The sequence below is a fragment of the Tamandua tetradactyla genome, chromosome 24 (assembly GCF_023851605.1).
Source record: "Tamandua tetradactyla isolate mTamTet1 chromosome 24, mTamTet1.pri, whole genome shotgun sequence".
Taxonomy (NCBI): Eukaryota; Metazoa; Chordata; class Mammalia; order Pilosa; family Myrmecophagidae; genus Tamandua; species Tamandua tetradactyla.
The window spans coordinates 47,264,459-47,277,386 of record NC_135350.1 but is presented as its reverse complement, the minus strand read 5'-3'; the positions used below and the strand labels follow the sequence as shown (position 1 = coordinate 47,277,386).

At 40.3% G+C, this 12,928-nt stretch overlaps 1 protein-coding gene across 3 annotated transcripts in view; it reads left to right on the top strand.

Moving 5' to 3' along the window:
• The window catches only part of CFAP299 (cilia and flagella associated protein 299), an 857,410-nt gene that overhangs the window by 728,591 nt on the left and 115,891 nt on the right, over window positions 1-12,928 (top strand). The gene's annotated exons all lie outside the window — the stretch shown is intronic.

The following is a 12,928-nucleotide window of genomic DNA, read 5'->3' as shown; positions in this document are numbered from 1 at the left end:
GGCATTATACCAAAACTAAATGTCAACAAGCGGGAGATATAGGGGAAGGGTATGGGTTTCTTTGCAGAAGAAAAGGAGATATGTTCATATCTATTGTGGTGTTGAAGGCTATGTGATTATACCAGGAACCATTGATTTTTTACTTAGGTTAGATTGAATAATGTACTAATAAAACAGTTTAAAAATGAATAGAGAGGGGGGTGTGCAAGGGTAGCTCAGTGGTAGAATTCTCCCCTGCCATGTGGGTTCCATTCCTGGTCCGTGAACTTACCCCAAAACAAAACGAACAAGCAAAACTAACAAACAAAAATTCAACAAATGGTGTTGCAATAATGGGATACTCAATTATTATGGAAAGATTATGAAATGTGACCCTGCCATACAGCACACACAAAAAAATGCATAGAGAGAAACAAGTGCTGGAGAAAAATATGGAGAGGGAGATTTTCCTACTGTTGGTAAGGAAGCTGAGAAGTGCAACCTATCAGGAGGGCATCATGGTGGCTCCAAAGGAGGCTAGGGGTGGGGTTATCATATGAAACTGCAACCCCATTATTATATATATACCTGGAGGAATTGGGAATGGGAACACAAATGAACATTTGCACACTTGTGTTTATGGCAGCAGTGTTCAAGATTCACAATGGTTGAAGATGGCCTAAGAATATTATGACTGAGGAATGGGAGGGGAACTGTGGTGTATATATACAACAGACTATTGAATGGCTGTGAGAAGGAATGAAGTTGTAAAACATTCAACTAGGTGAGTGAATCTTAAAGACAGTATGTTGAATGAAATGTCAGAAACAAAGTGACAATATTATCATGCTTGACTCGTATAAATAGCCATAATATACAAGCTTGGAAAACTGAAATTGAGAGGATGGATTATCAGACTGGGGCCTATTGTAAAGGGTCCTATATTGTGAGCTCTTCCAGCAGTCACATATATTCAGGAGTTGTAACTGTTATTTCTAAATTCTGAGATACTGTGTTATGTGTGTTTAACTTGGTCATTCCCTGTAACTTTGGGTATTTATGTGACACCTGAGACTCAGAGTTAGAGCTCTGAAGTTATGAAAGTCAGCGCTTTACCATATGGCAATTGTTAAAAGAGTTGAAAAAGTGATCAAACTTTGACTAGAGATGTGAATTAAACTCATCTGGATACCACTAAGATAAATCAGAATACAGGGTAAAGGATGATATGGTCCATATTTTCAAACATCAACTTCTGTACAAGACCAAATGAAGAGATGTTTATTTTATGTAAAATTTTTATTTTAGGTGGCAAATTATCTAATTTAACTTTTATGGTCAGTTTATCTGAACACCATAATTACACAGAATAGTGAATAGTGCAGGAGAACATGTTTTGGTTTGTATAGGTTGGGGTGAGCCCCTGATGCACCACAGAGTATAAAAGGGTGTCTGCAGAGCTCCCTAGGGGGGAATGGAGAGAAAGGAGGAAATGTTAAACTTTCTCATCTGAGGAATTCTGGATATTCTCACAAGCAGTGGGGACAATACATTCAATAGACTGAGCTCTTGAACTTGGGGTTCGCCCCTATGAAACTTATTCCTGCAAAGTAGAAACTAGGTCTGCTTATGACTGAACCTAAGAGTCAACCTTTTTTGTTCCTGAGATGTGGCCCATCTCTCTAAGCCAACTTGGCAGGTGAACTCTCTGCCTTCCCTGCTTCATTGGACATGGTTTCCAGGGGTATAAATCTCATTGAAAACATGGGACAGGACTCCTGGAGATGAGCTGGGCCCTGGCATCATAGGACTGAGAAAGGCTTCTTTACCAAAAGATGGGAAGAGAGAAATGAGACAAAATAAAGTCACTTGATGAGAGATTTCAAACTGAATCAAGAGTTTATCCTGGAGGTTATTCTTATGCATTATATAGATATCCCCTTTCAGTTTTTGTTTTAATGGAGTAAGTAGAGGAAAGTATCTAAGGTGTTGAACTGTATTCCAGCAGCCTTGATTTGTGAAGATGATTGTATACCTATATAGTTGTTACAATGTAACCATGTGATTATGAAAACCTTGTGTCTGATTCTCCCTTTATCCAAGGTATGGAAATATGAATAAGAAGGTAAGGACAAAAAATAAATAAATAATAGGGGAAATAAGAAGGAAAAAATGGTGTCATGATCAGGTTCATTTGTCAATTTGGCCAAATGGTAGTCCCTGTTTGTCTGGTTGGGCAAGTGCTGGCCTGTCTGTTGCAATGAGGACATTTCATAGAATTAAATCATTATCACATCAGCTGCATCCACAGCTAATTCCACTTGTAATCAGCAAAGGGGTGTGTCTTCTGCAATGAGGGATGCTTAATCTAATCACTGGAAGCCTTTTAAGGAGGATTCAGAAGAGACAGGCTCGCTTCCTGCTTTGGCCGGCAATCCCCTCCTGTGGAGTTCATCCAGACCCTCCATCGGAATCGTTGGCTTCACAACCTGCTCTGTGGATTTTGGACTCTGTGTTCCCACAGTTATGTGAGACACTTTCATAAATTTTATATTTGTGAGTGTTTCCTGTTGATTCTGTTTCTCTAGAGAACCCTATTACAACTTGGTACCAGAAGTGGTTCTTAAGAAACAGAATCTTAAAAATGGGTTTTTATGAATATTTTTCTACTCTGACTGGACTCAGAGGCACAAAGGACTCTGATTCCCATAATCAAAATGACACTACCAATCTATGGAGTGAGTTGGCAAAAGAGATAGTCAAAATATCACCATTCGATTTTCCTAATGCTTCTCTTATACGAAGCCAGGCTCTGGGGGATAATGTTTTTGAGACCTTTACAGAGTTTTGTAGAAATAAGAGGTATAGACATGTTGGCTGGTTGTTGTTAGATACACTGGATGCATTAATGAGTGAAAGGAATGGGCTTAAGGCTTCAAATGAGAAGCTTAAGCACTGCCCGACAAATGTAGAAGTTTCTATGAGTATCCTGAAGAAAAAATCTTATTTCCTGCAGCCATAGACTTGAGATCTCTGAAAATCAGATGCAGAATCTTATTGTTAGAGTAGCAACTTTACAATGTAAACTGAAATCTCAATATTGCATGATGCCTGCCATTAAAGTGAGAGCATTGATTAGAAAGGAGTGGGACCCTGAAAAATGGGATGGTGACATATGGATTGATAATGTTGTCAGGGATGAGGTTGAAACCCTAGGTTATACTGAGCCTTCTCTAGATAACCCTGTAATAGTCTTCCCTGAGGAGATAGCTGTCCCACCTCCAGCCAGCCTTAAGGAGTTGGCCACCCAAACTCCACTTGAAGGGATTATTCCTAGAGTGATTAATCTTGTTTCAGCAGAAGAAACTGCAAATGAATGCCCTAAAGCAAATGGCTTGGAAGATATTTCTAATTCTTTTTGTGAACCACCCCCACCACCCCTCATTTATTCCAGACCTATAACTAGACTAAAGTCTCAACAGGCCCCTAAAGGGGAGGTACAAAGTATCACACATGAGGAGGTATGTTATACTCCAAAAGAACTGTGTGAGTTTTCCAATTTATATAGACAGAAATCAGGGGATTATGTGTGGCAATGGATTTTAAGGGAGTGGGATAATGGTGGGAGGAATATAAGGCTGACTCAGGCTGAATTTGTTGATATGGGCCCACTAAGCAGAGATTCTGCATTCAATGTTATAGCTTAAGGGGTTAGAAAAGGTATTAACATTTTGTTTGGATGGTTGGTTGAAACATGGATCAACAGGTGGCCAACATTACCTGAGGTTGAAATGCCAGAACTGCCCTGGTATACTGTAGATGAGGGGATCCAGAAGCTTAGAGAGATTGGAATGTTAGAGTGGATTCATCATGCAAAGCCTGCTGTTACACCCCAGGAATATCCAGAGGATGTACCTTTTACCAGAGCAATGAGAAATAAATTTATGAGACTAGCACCATCATCCCTGAAGAGCTCTGTAGTTTCACTTCTCTGTAGGTCAGATATTACTGTAGGAACTGCTATCATTGAGCTGGAATCCTTAAACACAATGGTGATGACTGGATCCTGAGTTGGTAGAAGCCGGGTGGTGGCAGCACTTAATCGCCAAACACAGACTAGATGTGGCTATTATAATAGACAGCAAATTAAAAGTAGGAGTCAAAATTTTATGACTTGCAGAGATTTGTGGCATTGGTTAGTAAATCATGAGGTACCCAAAAATACAATAGAAGACTTCCGGAAAAGATGGCGGCTTAGTAAGATGCACGGGTCTTAGTTCCTCCTCCAGAACAGGTACTAGAGAGGTAGAAATGATAGAGAACAGCTCCCGGAGCCACAACAGAGACCAAGAAGACAGTGTACCACATTCTGGAACAGCTGACTGGCTGGGAGAACCTTCTCCGGTGAGATCGCCGAGGGGCACGGGCTTCCCTGGGCCCGGGCAGCAGGCAGCCGGAGTCCCTCCCTCCCTCCTTCCCGGGCTGGCTGGGAGAATTGGACAGGTGGTCCCCTCAAGCCATGGCGGCTGGCGCCCTCACCACGCGCGGCCCCCTGGACCTGCTGGGAGACTTGGATCAGAGATCCCCAAGCCGCAGAGAACGGCGACCAGGGACCCTTCCAAACACGTGGCTTCCCGGTCCAGCTGGGAATGGTGGATAGACACACCCCCAAGCCGCGGCGGATGGCGCCACCCGCATCGCTTAGCGCCCCGGACTGGCTGGGAAATTTGGACAGGCGCTCCCCCAAGCCGTGGACGCTGGTGACCCTCCCCGCGCGTGGATTCCCGGGCCGGCTGGGAGATTCGGATTGGCATTCCCCCAAGCCGCTTTGGATGGCGACCCCCCCCACAGCGAGAGTTTTCCAAAGTTAAAGGAGCCACAGCATTTTTACTGGTGGGACCCGCAGACAGATGAGTGCCACGAGCACCACCTACTGGGCAGGATAAGAAAAACAGAGCCCAGAGATTTCACAGAAAAATCTTTCAACCTGCGGGGTCTTACACCCAGGGAAATCTGATTAAATGCCCAGATGCCAGCAGAAGATAACGGATCAGGCTGAGAAAATTGAAAATATGGCCCAGTCAAAGGAACAAACCAATAGTTCAAATGAGATACAGGAGCTGAGACAACTAATGTTGAAATGGAAATGGAAAACCTCTTCAAAACAGAAATGGAAAACCTCTTCAAAAAACAAATCGATAAATTGAGGGAGAACATGAAGAAGACATGGGCTGAACGAAAAGAAGAAATAGAAAAACTGAAAAAACAAATCACAGAACTTATGGGAGTGAAGGACAAAGTAGAAAAGCTGGAAAAAAACAATGGATACATACAATGATAGATTTAAAGAGACAGAAGCTAGAATTAGTGAATTGGAACATCTGAATTCCAAAAAAATGAAACTATAGGGAAAAGAATGGAAAAATTTGAACAAGGGATCAGGGAACTGAATGACAATATGAAGCGCACAAAAATACATGTTGTGGGTGTCCCAGAAGGAGAAGAGAAGGGAAAAGGAGGAGAAAAACTAATGGAAGAAATTATCACTGAAAATTTCCCAACTCTTATGAAAGACCTAAAATTACAGATCCAAGAAGTGCAGCACACCCCAAAGAGAATAGATGCAAATAGGCGTTCTCCAACACACTTACTAGTTAGAATGTCAGAGGTCAAAGGGAAAGAGAGGATCTTGAAAGCAGCAAGAGAAAAACAATCCATCACATACAAGGGAAACCCAATAAGACTATGTGTAGCTTTCTCAGCAGAAAAAATGGAAGCTAGAAGACAGTGGGATGATATATTTAAATTACTAAAAGAGAAAAACTGCCAACCAAGACCCCTATATCCAGCAAAATTGTCCTTCAAAAATGAGGGAGAAATCAAAACATTCTCAGACAAAAAGTCACTGAGAGAATTTGTGACCAAGAGACCGGCTCTGCAAGAAATACTAAAGGGAGCACTAGAGTCAGATACGAAAAGACAGAAGAGAGAGGTATGGAGAAGAGTGTAGAAAGAAGGAAAGTCAGATATGATATATATAATACAAAAGGCAAAATGGTAGAGAAAAATATTATCCAAACAGTAATAACACTAAATCTTAATGGACTGAGTTCCCCAATCAAAAGACATAGACTGGCAGAATGGATTAAAAAACAGGATCCTTCTATATGCTGTCCACAGGAAACACATCTTAGACCCAAAGATAAACATAGATTGAAAGTGAAAGGTTGGGAAAAGATATTTTATGCAAATAACAACCAGAAAAGAGCAGGAGTAGCTATACTAATATCCAACAAATTATACTTCAAATGTAAAACAGTTAAAAGGGACAAAGAAGGACACTATCTACTAATAAAAGGAACAATTAAACAAGAAGACATAACAATCATAAATATTTATGCACCAAACCAGAATGCCCAAAAATATGTGAGGAATACACTGCAAACACTGAAAAGGGAAATAGAAACATATACCATAATAGTTGGAGACTTCAATTCCCCACTCTCATCAATGGACAGAACATCTACACAGAGGATAAATAAAGAAATAGAGAATCTGAATATTACTATAAATGAGCTAGACTTAACAGACATTTATAGGAAATTACATCCCACAACAGCAGGATACACCTTTTTCTCAAGTGCTCATGGATCATTCTCAAAGATAGACCATATGCTGGGTCACAAAGCAAATCTTAACAAATTTTAAAAGATTGAAATCATACACAACACTTTCTCGGATCATAAAGGAATGAAGTTGGAAATCAATAATAGACGGAATGCAAGAAAATTCACAAATACATGGAGGCTCAACAACACACTCTTAAACAACAAGTGGGTCAAAGAAGAAATTGCAAGAGAAATTAGTAAATACCTCGAGGCGAATGAAAATGAAAACACAACATATCAAAACCTATGGGATGCAGCAAAGGCAGTGCTAAGAAGGAAATTTATTGCCCTAAATGCCTATATCAGAAAAGAAGAAAAGGCAAAAATGCAGGAATTAACTGTCCACTTGGAAGAACTGGAGAAAGAACAGCAAACTAACCCCAAAGCAAGCAAAAGGAAAGAAATAACAAAGATTAGAGCACAAATAAATGAAATTGAAAATATGAAAACAATAGAGAAAATCAATAAGATCAGAAGTTGGTTCTATGAGAAAATCAATAAGATTGATGGGCCCTTAGCAAGACTGACAAAAAGAAGAAGAGAGAGGATGCAAATAAATAAGATCAGAAATGGAAGGGGAGACATAACTACTGACCTCACAGAAATAATGGAGGTAATAACAGGATACTATGAACAACTTTACGCTAATAAATACAACAATTCAGATGAAATGGACGGGTTCCTGGAAAGACATGAACAACCAACTTTGACTCAAGCGAAATAGATGACCTCAACAAACCAATCACAAGTAAAGAAATTGAATTAGTCATTCAAAAGCTTCCTAAAAAGAAAAGTCCAGGACCAGATGGCTTCACATGTGAATTTTATCAAACATTCCAGAAAGAATTAGTACCAACTCTCCTCAAACTCTTCAAAAAAATTGAAGTGGAGGGAAAGCTACCTAATTCATTCTATGACGCCAACATCACCCTCATGCCAAAACCAGGCAAAGATATTACAAAAAAAGAAAACTACAGACCAGTCTCTCTAATGAATATAGATGCAAAAAATCCTCAATAAAATTCTAGTAAATCGTATCCAACAACACATTAAAAGAATTATACATCATGACCAAGTAGGATTCATCCCAGGTATGCAAGGATGGTTCAACATAAGAAAATCAATTAATGTAATACACCATATCAACAAATCAAAGCAGAAAAATCACATGATCATCTCAATTGATGCAGAGAAGGCATTTGACAAGATTCAACATCCTTTCCTGTTGAAAACACTTCGAAAGATAGGAATACAAGGGAACTTCCTTAAAATGACAGAGGGAATATATGAAAAACCCACAGCTAATATCATGCTCAATGGGGAAAAATTGAAAACTTTCCCCCTAAGATCAGGAACAAGACAAGGATGTCCACTATCACCACTATTATTCAACATTGTGTTGGAGGTTCTAGCCAGAGCAATTAGACAAGAAAAAGAAATACAAGGCATCAAAATAGGAAAGGAAGAAGTAAAACTATCACTGTTTGCAGATGATATGATACTATACATCGAAAACCCGGAAAAATCCACAACAAAACTACTAGAGCTAATAAATGAGTACAGCAAAGTAGCAGGTTACAAGATCAACATTCAAAAATCTGTAGCATTTCTATACACTAGTAATGAACAAGCTGAGGGGGAAATCAAGAAACGAATCCCATTTACAATTGCAACTAAAAGAATAAAATACCTAGGAATAAATTTAACTAAAGAGACAAAAAACCTATACAAAGAAAACTACAAAAAACTGTTAAAAGAAATCACAGAAGACCTAAATAGATGGAAGGGCATACCGTGTTCATGGATTGGAAGACTAAATATAGTTAAGATGTCAATCCTACCTAAATTGATTTACAGATTCAATGCAATACCAATCAAAATCCCAACAACTTATTTTTCGGAAATAGAAAAACCAATAAGCAAATTTATCTGGAAGGGCAGGGTGCCCTGAATTGCTAAAAGTATCTTGAGGAAAAAAAACCAAGCTGGAGGTCTTATGCTGCCGGACTTTAAGGTATGTTATGAAGCCACAGTGGTCAAAACAGCATGGTATTGGCATAAAGATAGATATATCGACCAATGGAATCGAATAGAGTGCTCAGATATAGACCCTCTCATCTATGGACATTTGATCTTTGATAAGGCAGTGAAACCAACTCACCTGGGACAGAACAGTCTCTTCAATAAATGGTGCCTAGAGAACTGGATATCCATATGCAAAAGAATGAAAGAAGACCCATATCTCACACCCTACAAAAAAGTTAACTCAAAATGGATCAAAGATCTAAACATTAGGTCTAAGACCATAAAACAGTTAGAGGAAAATGTAGGGAGATATCTTATGAAACTTACAAATGGAGTCAGTTTTATGGACCTTAAACCTAAAGCAAGAGCACTGAAGAAAGAAAGAAAGAAATGGGAGCTCCTCAAAATTAAACACTTTTGTGCATCAAAGAACTTCATCAAGAAAGTAGAAAGACAGCCTACACAATGGGATACAATATTTGGAAATGACATATCAGATAAAGGTCTAGTATCCAGAATTTATAAAGAGATTGTCCAACTCAAAAACAAAAAGACAGCCAACCCAATTACAAAATGGGAAAATGTCTTGAACAGACACCTCTCAGAAGAGGAAATACAAATGGCCAAAAGGCACATGAAGAGATGCTCAATGTCCCTGGCCATTAGAGAAATGCAAATCAAAACCACAATGAGATATCATCTCACACCCACCAGAATGGCCATTATCAACAAAACAGAAAATGACAAGTGCTGGAGAGGATGCGGAGAAAGAGGCACACTTATCCACTGTTGGTGGGAATGTCAAAGGGTGCAACCACTGTGGAAGGCAGTTTGGCGGTTCCTCAAAAAACTGAATATAGAATTGCCATACAACCCAGCAATACCATTGCTAGGTATCTACTCAAAGGACTTAAGGGCAAAGACACAAACGGACATTTGCACACCAATGTTTATAGCAGTGTTATTTACAATTGCTAAGAGCTGGAAACAGCCAAAATGTCCATCAACAGATGAGTGGCTAAACAAACTGTGGTATATACATGCGATGGAATATTATGCAGCTTTAAGACAGAATAAACTTATGAAGCATGTAATAACATGGATGGACCTAGAGAACATTATGCTGAGTGAGTCTAGCCAAAAACTAAAGGACAAATACGTATGGTCCCACTGATGTGAACCAACATTCGAGAATAAACTTGGAATATGTCATTGATAACAGAGACCAACAGGACTTAGAAACAGGGTAAGATAATGGGTGATTGGAGCTGAAGGGATACAGACTGTGCAACAGGACTAGATACAAAAACTCAAAAATGGACAGCACAATAATACCTAATTGTAAAGTAATCATGTTAAAACACTGAATGAAGCTGCATCTGAGTTATAGGTTTTTTTTTGTTTGTTTGTCTGTTTGTTTGTTTGTTTGTGTCTTTTTTTTACTATTATTACTATTTTTATTTTCTTCTCTATATTAACATTCTATATCTTTTTCTGTTGTTTTGCTAGTTCTTTTCCTAAACCGATGCAAATGTACTTAAAAATGATGATCATGCATCTATGTGATGATGTTAAGAATTACTGATTGCATATGTAGAGTGGAATGATTTCTAAATGTTGTATTAATTTCTTTTTTTCCTTTAATTAATAAAAAAATACAATAGATGGACAGTCTACTTTATTCTTGGTCGAGCTATATAAACACAAAAGTTCTAGGTCAAGTGAACAGAAGTCTAACCTGAATTAAAAAACACAGAGTCATGACCCCTTAATCAATTTCCAGACTTGAGACAGTTTACAGACCCAGAGGCCCTTGAATGAAGGAAGGGCCAGGTCCCTTTAGGGGAGACCCTGTTACACTGCCACAAATTTATACTGTTAATCTTCCTCCAAGCCTTTCCCAAGGAGACCAACGGCCTTTTACCAGGGTAACTGTGCACTGGGGAAAAGGGAATGATCAGATATCTTGGGGATTATTAGACACTGGTTCAGAAGTAACATTCATTCCAGGGGACCCAAAATGTCACTCTAGTCCACCAGTCAGAGTGGAGACTTATGAAGGCCAGGTGATCAATGGAGTTTTACCTCAGGTCTGTCTCACAGTGGGTCCAGTGGGCCCCTGGAATCATTCTGTAGTTATTTATCCAGTTCCAGAATGTATGATTGGCATAGACATACTGAGCAACTACCGGAATCCCCACATTGGCTCTCTAACTTGTGCAGAGAGGGTTATTATAGTAGGAAAGGCCAAGTGGAAGCCACTAGAACTCCCCCTACCTAACAAAATAGTAAATCAGAAGCAATACCAGATTCCTGGAGGGATTGCAGAGATTACTGCCACTCTTAAGGACTTGAAGGGTACAGAGGTGGTGATTCCCACCACATCCCCATTCAACTCTCCTATTTTGTCTGTGCAGAAAACAGATGGATCTTGGAGGATGACAATGGATTATTGTCAACCAGCTCAACCAGGTGGTAACTACAATTGCAGCTGCTGTTCCAGATGTGGTGTCTTTGCTTGAGCAGATTAGTACATCCCCCAGTACCTGGTGTGCAGCTATTGATGTGGCAAATGCTTTTTTCTCAATAGCTGTCAGTAAGGACCACCAGAAACAGTTTGCTTTCAGCTGGCAAGGTCAGCAATATGCTTTCACTGTCCTACTTCAGGAGTATATCAACTCTCCAGCCCTATGTCATAATCTTGTCCACAGGGACCTTGATTGTTTCTCCCTCCCACAAGACATCACACTGGTCCATTATATTGATGATATCATGTTGATTGGACCTAATGAGCAAGAAGTAGAAACTACTGTAGATTTGCTGGTAAGGCAATTTGCATGTCAGAGGATGGTATATAAATCCAACAGAAATACAGGGGCCTTCCACTTCAGTGAAATTTCTAGGTGTCCAATGGTGTAGGGTATGTCAAGACATACCTTCTAAGGTAAAGGATAAGTTGCTGCATTTGGCCCCTCCTATGACCAAAAAAAGAGACACAACACCTAGTTGGTCTCTTTGGATTTTGTCACCAACATATTCCTCATTTGGGTGTGCTACTCTGGCCCATTTATTGAGTGACCAGGAAAGCTGCTAATTTTGAGTGGGGACCTGAATGAGAGGAGGCTCTGCAACAGGTCCATGCTGCTGTACAAGCCAAGCTGCTTTGCCAGTTGGGCTGTATGATCCAGCAGAACCAATGGTTCTGGAAGTGTCAGTGGCAAATAGAAACGCTGTCTGGAGCTTTTGGTAGGCCCCTATAGGAGAATCACAAAACAGACCCTTAGGATTTTGGAGCAATGCCTTAGCATCTGCTGCAGATAACTACTCTCCTTTTGAGAAACAGCTTTTGGCCTACTGGCCCTTAGAAAAGACTGAATGCCTAACCATGGGCCACCAAGTCACTGAGACCTGCGTCACCTATCATAAGCTGGCTGTTGTCTGATCCACCAAGCCATAAAGTTGGGCGTGTGCAGCAGCACTCTACTGTAAAATGGAAATGGTATATATGAGAGAGGGCCAGAGCAGGTCCTAAAAGCACAAGTAAGTGACATGAGGAAGTGGGCCAAATGCCCATGGTCTCTGCTCCTGCCACATTACCTTCTCTTTCCCAGACCAGAGCTATGGCCTCTTGGGGAGTTCCTTACAGTGAATTGACTGAGGAAGAGAAAACTCAGGCCTGGTTAACAGATGGTTCAGCATGATATGCAGGTACCACCTGAAAGTGGACAGCTGCAGCACTACAACCCCTTTCTGGGGTGTCCTTGAAGGACAGTGATGAGGGGAAATCCTCCCAGTGGTCAGAGCTTCAAGCAGTGCACCTGGTTGTTCATTTTGCTTGGAAGGAGAACTGGCCAGAGGTGTGTTTATATACAGACAGTTGCTAATGGTTTGGCTGGATAGTCAGGGACTTGGAAAAATCATAACTGGAAAATTGATGACAAAGAGGTCTTTGGAAGAAGTATGTGAACAGACCTTTCTGAGTGGGCTAAAAACATGAACATATTTGTGTCCCATGTGAATGTGCACTGGAGGGTGACTTCAGCAGAGGAAGGTTTTAATAATCAAATGGATAAGATGACCCATTCTATGGATACCAGTCAGCCTCTTTCCCCCAGAAATTCCTGTCATTGCCCGACGGGCTCATGAAAAAAGTGGTCATGGTGGTAGGGATGGAGGTTATGCATGAGCTCAGCAACATGGCCTTCCACTCACCAAGGCTGACTTGGCTACAGTCACTGCTGAATGCCCAATCTGCC